This window comes from Sardina pilchardus, chromosome 23 (genome assembly GCF_963854185.1).
Source record: "Sardina pilchardus chromosome 23, fSarPil1.1, whole genome shotgun sequence".
Classification (NCBI taxonomy): Eukaryota; Metazoa; Chordata; class Actinopteri; order Clupeiformes; family Clupeidae; genus Sardina; species Sardina pilchardus.
Window position 1 is genome coordinate 4309144 of NC_085016.1, and position 9470 is coordinate 4318613.

Sequence of the window (9470 nt, forward strand, 5' to 3'; positions counted from 1 at the left end):
CTCATCCTGCATTCTCAAACGGATCCCTGATCATGATCAGCTGAATGCCGTTCAATGCTGTTGCAAAATCAAATCTAAACTTTGACTATATTTCATTCCATAGTAATGCGCTACCACAACTTAAAAGTTGCAGTAGCTGCATCTTGATGTTGCTTGCCAACCATCCAGACAGAGGGAATATATTTCTTGGCGGAAGAATTATGAATACATTGTTACATTTCTAGTTGCTGTGCCTTTGTTTCATGACATCTTGCTAGATAGATTTAGTAACCGTTTTAGAAATGCAATAAACCACTTTAGTCCGTAGAGAGAGAGTGTGCAAGAATATTTACCAGAGAAGTAGAGTAGAGCGCAGAGGGTGAGGGTGATGGTGATGCTGAGCTTCATGGTGCCTTCAGAAGGAACAGCAGTGTCGTCTCAACAGTATGGACACTTCGTCCCCCAGCTGCCCTTAAATACCCTCCTTTAACAAGTTCCCGAGTGCAACACATTGCAAAACAGCGAACAAACCAGAGATGTCTGCAGGAGATGTCTGGATGAGATGGTCATCTCAATGATGATTGGCACACCTTTGAATGTGTATGTGTACAGTACATGAGAGAGAGAGGGAGGGAGAATATTGCTACTACCGTCTCAGCAGAAACCCCCTTAGACATACAGAAACACACCATATATCCTTACACACACACACACATAGCTTAGCCTGGTACCACCATCCACAGTTTTACCACACACGCCAGTCACATACTGTACCACACACTCACACATGCACAATCACACACTCTCACACACACACACACACACACACACACACACACACATTTTCCACCTACTGTAAGCAGTTGAAGAACACTGACATAAAATATGATATTTCACGACATCTAAAGATAGCTTGTGGATCAGAGAATATAGCAATTAAAAACAACAAGAAACAATAAACAGTCTTCACAATAAAAAAACACACTCTGTCAACAACTCTGAGAGACGGCTTAGTACTGTAATACAGTATAAGTGTGTGTGTGTGTGTGTGTGTGTGTGTGTGTGTGTGTGATTATGGTCAGCCTGCCCTGTGTCCTGCAATGGTATCAACTGAAGGAGAATATTACAATAATAGAAAATAACCATGTAAAATGATAAACTAACCCTGTCTGCACTATTGCTGTATAATACACACACACACACACACACACACACACACAAACCAGATGTCATGACCGTGTACAGATGAGTTGTTTCTCACAGGGGGACACAAGTTCGCAAGTGCAACATATTGCAAAGCAACAAACGAACTCCATAACAACGTGATGACGCTGTGTGTTCTCACACTGGTCAGATGGTAATCTCACTGATGATTGGCACACCTTCGATTCTGATATGTGTGTGCGCCCACACCCACCAGAGAGAGAGAGACAGCGATTTCTCAATGAAGCTACCATTGTCTCAGCAGAAACCACACAAACACTCCATATCCTCACACACACACACACACACCACACAGCCTAACACACATATAGCCTGATACCCCCTCAGTTTTACCACACACGGCACAGCTAGGGACATTCCAATCTGCTGAAAAAGTGAAACGGACGTTGAGTCCGGGACTTTAGCATAGGAGGCTAGTCATATTTTTATGGAACCCTATGGGGAAAGTGGCGAAACTGCCCAGAAGAAACTCCTAATTTGGGAAAACAGTCAGGCCCCTGCAATTAGACTAAGCCTGTTATGAACATATTCTCACAGCAAGTCACAGTTCTTCGCCACATAACTGAATGACAGTTGTTGTGCTAAGCTAAGGTTCAAATAAAAAATGCACACCCTTTGAGATGCTGGCACGGGACGTAACTTATACAGTAGAAAAAGATTATGTTGCCGCACACTCAGTCTCAATCTCATATTTATTGACACCGACGTTTCGGCCAATTGGCCTTTTTCAAGGTTTCTGGCTGAGGTTAGCAAATGTTGTCGGATAATTCGGTGTTGTCGGATAATTTATTTATTTATTTATTTTTTATGTCGTCGGATAATTGATATGATTGGTTCAGAGTGACACACGTGACCCAAGCTACGGCTAGTTAGCTGATTTTGTCAATGCTGACCTTTCCCAGAATTCCTAAATAAATATTCTCTACCCATTACAGCTACTTCACTTCATGTTGGCCATGCTTTGTACCAAGCCTAATGTGTAACCTTTTTGTGTGTGTGTGTGTCATGTTGGCCATGCTTTGTACCAAGCCGAATGTGTAACCTTTTTTTGTGTGTGTGTGTGTGTGTGTGTGTGTGTGGAGTAGAGTGGTGCTAGCACAATGGCTAAGGAGCGTGCAGTGGCTAGAAAAGTTGTGTGTTCAATTCCCGACTGCCACTGTAGTATCCTTAAGCAAGGCACCTGACTCTGAATTGCTCTGGGGAAACTGGCCTTTATAATAACAGATGTATGTTAGTCGCACTATGAGGCCTATGGGGATTACGACTAGATGGTGGCAGCCCAATGAATGTGCAATAATTAAAAACACAGAGATGATGCAGAAACTCTTTATTGTGTCAAACTGACTCTGGAGTCTCCCTGACCCACTGTGCTCTCAGGTCCGTTAACATCTCCCGTAAAAACGGATCCAAAGGGCGTTCAACCCCTGGATGAGAGCGAAAAGGGAAAATGTGTCAGTGTGTGTGTGTGTGTGCATAAAACTGAGTTTGTGTCCTCTCTCATAGAAAACCACTAAACTCTGGCTTCCTCAGAACTGATAAAGTCTCCTCCACCAGCACACTCAAGATACTTCTCTCCCCCTTATAGGAGGATACTAGCGGAGAAGAGGAGGATACTAGCAGAGACCAGGAGGCTGCTAGGCCTAAACCTGCTCTATGGACTGACTAACTGACCCATGGGCGTCGTTAGGTCCATTTTAGGGGGGCTCAAACTCAACCCTAGACCCCCCCCCCCCCCCCCTTATTCATGCCCTCTATGCCCTTATTTCTATATATATATATACTGTATATATATATATATATATATATATATATATATAATTCTGCCCATTCTTGACTTGCACTCACTGTGTAGGCTTAGCCTATAGCTTAAACTAAATAGTCTCATTGGATGTAAAGATAGGCCAGGTTACATACAGTACACAACACAATATGTAATGAATTAATGAGAAAATAATTTCATTAAAACAGTCATAGACTAGCCTTCATGCATTTATTTTAGTAATAGTAGTCTGGCTATCACCATAGCTCAATCTTTTAAGATTGAACATTAGTCTGGGGAGTCTGCGCTTTATTTCTACTGTTCAAGAGGTGTGATCAATGGGCATAGTTCAAATGACTCTGCACACTTTTGGATAGGCCTTCAATCAATCAGATCAATGATCCGAGTGTGCCTTTTTGGATACTTTGGCAACACTTCATGTCTGAGTCATGCCAAAAAAGCTCCTTTGAATTTTAATTTTCAATTTAAATTTGACTTTGAATTTGAGAGAGAGAGAGAATGGTTCAGAAAGGTGGAGGACTACAGTATGTCCTAGGCGGACGAAGTCGCGTTATCCCCATGATCCAGGCCATCCTGGTGGGTACTCACCGTAGCCCAGGGCCTGCTCGAAAAGCAGACCTACGTCCCACGCGTGTGTACAGGAAACCAGAAGCTGATTTGGAACGAGAGAGAAAGAAAACAACAACAAGAGGAAAGGAGGACAAGAGAGAAGTGGTGAAGGAGAGAAAATAAGAGATAAAGAGACAATGAGAGAGAGAGAGAGAGAAAGAGAGAGAGATGTTATTGCCGGTGACTAACTGGTTATGAAAATTAAAGTATTACAAATATGAAATATACGTTTTCTTTCCTTCAGCTAGCATGCTAGCTTATCATCATTATAAGTTTTCTTTCTAATTTGGTTTGATTTGATAAGATTTCTTCTTTTGATTTTCCCAAAACAGATATTGTATCTGTTGTATTGTCATGTCTGCTTTGGCAACACTTCATGTCTGAGTCATGCCAAAAAAGCTCCTTTGAATTTTAATTTTCAATTTAATTTTGACTTTGAATTTGAGAGAGAGAGAGAGAGAGAGAGAGAGAGAGAGAGAGAGAGAGAATGGTTCAGAACGGTGGAGGACTACAGTATGTCCCAGGCGGACGAAGTCGCGTTCTCCCCATGATCCAGGCCATCCTGGTGGGAACTCACGATCTGGTGGAGGAGACTGCCGTCCAAGGCGGGGGACAGCGTTTGCACGTTGTTCCCGGAGGAGGGGTTTCTCTTCCTCTGCGAAAGCAGACCTACAGTACGTCCCACGCGTGTGTACAGGAAACCAGAAGCTGATTTGGAACGAGAGAGAAAGAAAACAAGAGGAAAGGAGGACAAGAGAGAAGTGGTGAAGGAGAGAAAATAAGAGATAAAGAGACAATGAGAGAGAGAGAGAGAGAGAAAGAGAGAGAGATGTTATTGCCGGTGACTAACTGGTTATGAAAATTAAAGTATTACAAATATGAAATATAAGTTTTCTTTCCTTCAGCTAGCATGCTAGCTTATCATCATTATACGTTTTCTTTCTAATTTGGTTTGATTTGATAAGATTTCTTCTTTTGTTTGTCCCAAAACAGATATTGTATCTGTTGTATTGTCATGTCTGATTTGGCAACACTTCATGTCTGAGTCATGCCAAAAAAGCTCCTTTGAATTTTGACTTTGAATTAGAGAGAGAGAGAGAGAGAGAGAGAATGGTTCAGAACGGTGGAGGACTACAGTATGTCCCAGGCGGACGAAGTCGCGTTCTCCCCATGATCCAGGCCATCCTGGTGGGTACTCACGATCTGGTGGAGGAGACTGCCGTCCAAGGCGGGGGACAGCGTTTGCACGTTGTTCCCGGAGGAGGGATTTCTCTTCCTCTGCGAAAGCAGGACCTGATTGGAATGAGAGAGAAGACAGGAGAAGACAGGAGAAGAGAGAAGACAGGAGAAGAGAGAAGACAGGGAGAGAGAGAGAGACAGAATGGTTCAGTCCCTCCTCCTTTACAGAACTCATCCCGCATTCTCAAACGGATAGTTCAGATCCCTTATCATGATCAGCTGAATGGCGTTCAATGCTGTTGTAAAATCCAACACAAATCTAAACTTTGACTACATTTCATTCTATAGTACGGTAATGCGCTACCACAACTTACATAAAAGTTGCAGTAGCTGCATCTCGATGTTGCTTGCCAACCATCCAGACAGAGGAAATACATTTATTGGCGGAATAATTATTATCTATGAATACATTGTTACATTTCTAGTTGCTGTGCCTTTGTTTCATGACATCTTGCTAGATAGATTTAGTAACTGTTTTAGAATTGCAATAAACCACTTTAGTCCGTAGAGAGAGAGCGTAAGAGTATTTACCAGAGAAGTAGAGTAGAGCGCAGATGGTGATGGTGATGGTGATGCTGAGCTTCATGGTGCTTTCAGAAGGAACAGCAGTGTCGTCTCAATAGTATGGACACGTCGTCCTCCCAGCTGCCCTTATACCCCCCTTTAACAAGTTCCCGAGTGCAACACATTGCAAAACAGCGACCAAACCAGAGATGTCTGCAGGAGATGTCTGGATGAGATGGTCATCTCAATGATGATTGGCACACCTTTGAATGTGTATGTGTACAGCACATGAGAGAGAGAGAGAGAGAGAGAGAGAGAGAGAGATCTCAATATTTCTACTACCGTTTCAGCAGAAACCCCCTTAGACATACAGAAACACACCATATATCCTTACACACACACACACACACACACACACACACACACACACACACACACACACACACACACACACACACACACACACACACACACACACATAGCTTAGCCTGGTACCACCATCCACAGTTTTACCACACATGCCAGTCACTGTACCACACACTCACACATGCACAATCACACACACACACACACACACACACACACACACACACACACACACCACACACAGTTATCAGATCAAAGCAGCTACTTGGAACAGGAGGTTCCCTAACTGTTTGCTAGACTGTCTCCTCATTTGGGAAGAAGTCATGTTAGACTGTGTATTTGCAACACCAGTACGGTTACATGGTGTTGGTCGGGATGGGCCTCAAGGTGACATTGGCCCAATCCCAATGTCAGCCCTAAAGACTAGGACTAAGGACTCACAGACTTAAGGCTGGCTTACATTGCACGATTTTTGCCTGTTTTAACAGTCAGCGACTACATTTCCAAAATCGGGCGGAAATCTTGGGAGTTGTACTAGAATCGCAGCGCGCTCCTGTCATCTAAATCGTTTAGTGTAAGGTGGCAATCTTAGCGGTTCTAAGTCCGTCGGAGGCAGTCTTTTTCTAGTTTTGCCGTTACGACAATATCAGACATGTTTGATATTATCGGAAGTCTTTTCAGTCGTGGCTCATGCAAATAGTGACGTGAACATTAAAAAACAATAGTAACCTTGCGCGAACACGAAAACAGGAAGGGGCAAAATAGGCGACAGCTGTAGCCTATATGATTATTTGTTATTTCATTTCTTATAATGTATTAGTCGGCTGTTTTACGTGACAGAACAACTCTATATCTGTTAGTGATGTCACAGGTAACACTTTATAATAACTACACACAATTCATCATCTATTAAGCATTTGTTAACTATTGGTTAATGGTTTGTTCATCATTAGTAATTAATTGTTCATTCATAATTCATCATCACTTAAGCATTTGTTCACAAAGTTATGATTGGTTTGTTCATAGTGAATAAGCCTATTTCTAAAATATGTATAAATTGTTGCTAATACTTAATATAACATGCAATAACATTTTGTTAATGACATACTATTAATTTTTTAATAGTTGTTACATATGCACTAATGATTAGTAAGGATGTGAATACATGTTTTATAAACCACTTCCTAATACTATAATTCATGATTAACTCACGAGTTACAAGTGGTTAATTAATGATTTTTGTGAGCTCATCTAAAGTGAGGACTTTTTCTGCCTTGCTACACATTTGCAAATAAGTTGTAAATACTATATTCACATTCATTCATTAAGCTGACTATTTATCCAGAGCGACATACACAATAATGTCAATTAAATTAAACACAGTTGCGATTTGAACCCCCAACTGAACAGGCGACAGAACGATAACCCTGCTGCTTAACCACTACACCACCTCTGCTTCTAATCTGACATAGATGGGATCTACCTTTAGTTGTTTTCAGAGGACTACTTTCCTGTTATGCGTATGACTACATTTGATGTAGCACTAAGCAGCGCATTGATACAATAGTTAGAGAGTTAAAGCATACAAAGTAAATAATTGACTGACGTATACTGAAGTGAAGTTAACCAAGTAAAAACATTGTCACTTTACTCTGGTGTTTATTAATTGTTTGTTGTGAAGTGAAGAACATAACATCCGCTCAGTTAAAAACACATAAAACTATGCAAGAGTGTCTTCTACTACACACTGTTAAGCATGTTATTAAATGCTGTGTTCTTAATTTTGAAGCATAATTCCTAAATTAACTCTCATCTGTAAATCATGCCTATACACAATTATAAATGTTTGTTCAAAGCAAACACGCGCATCTGTTTTATATTTCTGAATTTATAGCTAGAACAGTCATGGGCAGGGGTAGTGTAGTGGATAAGGCATTGGGCTAGCATGCTGTAAGCCTAAGAATTGGGGGTTCAATCCCTGGGTGTCACCATTGTGGCCTTGCTCTTTAATTTCATTGATAGTGTAAGTCTCTTTGGATGAAAGTGTCTTAATAAATGCAACTGTAACCTTTATAACTCATTTGTAAATATGTAGCAAGGCATATTCAGTCCTCACTTTAGATGAGCTCACAAAAATCATTAACTAACCACTTGTAGCTCCTGAGTTAATCATGAATTACAGTATGAGAATTAGCATAGGAGTAATACTTTACAAATCATGATCAAAGCATTTACTAATAGTTTGTAACTGGTTCATAATAGGGAGATGATTTCATTTATAAATGGTTGTTTCATTATTTATAAGGCATAAACCATGTATTTACAAACATTTGTTTTATTTACTATGAACAAACCATTCAAAACTTTGTGAACAAATGCTTTACTGATGATGAATTATGCATGAACAATAAATTACTAATGATGAACAAACCATTAACTAATAATTAAAAGATGCTTAATAAATGATGAATTGTGTGTAGTTATTATAAAGTGTTACCATGTCACACATCAAACAATGCTGCAGAAACGCGAAAAAATTACTTTGATATCAGTAGGCTATCACGTGGTCTAGATGGGTGTGTTTTCGACTCGGCAGTCGGTATCACATGGCCTCAACTTATCGCGGGAAAAAGGCGTGGCCAGGTGGCTGCTCAGCAGCCACTCTAGAGGTACTGCGGAGTGCAGCGGAGCCTAGACCCTGCCTTCATGACGTCAGGACTTTGCCCCAATTGGCTTTTACATCCCTGACGTATGTGCAGGTGTTTAGATGCCTCCTCATATCCACAAGGGTCCGTGCGGGTGTTTCCTCATGTTTCGTCACATGGTCACATCTAGACCACCGGAAGTAGAGAGTGTACAACTTCATAGCAGTGTTTGTATCCCCGCCCCTGCTGCCGCCGGCAGATCTCGCTGCTGCAAGAGGTCAACTTGAACGCGCCTATTTTTAACCACGTGCATCTTGTGCTGTGCAGTTTTTGTGCTACGCAGCCATCTTGAACGCGCCTAAAAACTGAATCACATGACAAACCAGGAAATACACAAGAAGCAAGAACAAAGCACATGACAAGTTAACATGGGGTGCCTCTCATGCAGCGTTTATACGTCCTCCCTCGCTCCTCGATGCCTCGATCCTCACTGATCTACATAAAGAATGATGGGGGGGAAACAATGGGATAGTCTATCCAGTGTTAGTTATAGATCAGTGGGAACGCCCCTCGAGGATCGAGCATCGAGGATCGAGGAGGCATGATGAGAGGCACCCATGAACACATGGCACCAGTGAAACAAGATACAAACACAAGGTAGTACACAGAATGGCTTATAGGAGGTTCCTGACAGACAGAGCAAGACATAACTTGTTTTCAGAAAGGCAAAAAGGCCATGGAAATGTTACCGCCAACAAGTGATGCATTGGCATTGCATCTTGCACGTGCAAATCATCAGGCAGCAGTCTAACCCGGAACATGTTAGTGAAACCCTTGAGGAGACGGGTGATTGGAAGGCTGTTGACCACACGGCAGTAGCTCAGGAGGTAGACGATATGTCTAACCAAAAGATTTTGGACAATTCCACGCTCCCAGTGTGCAGGCCAGTCAAGTTCATCCACACCAAACTCTGTCATCCATGCCTTTATGGCAGTGGTTCTCAAAGTGGGGTCCATGACCCATAGCAAAGGGGTCCGCGAAATAATGCGTCCATCTAAGGCGTGTGTGAACTCATTGGGGTGGTGATAGCACAGTGGCTAAGCTGGGTTAGCATGTAGCTGTGT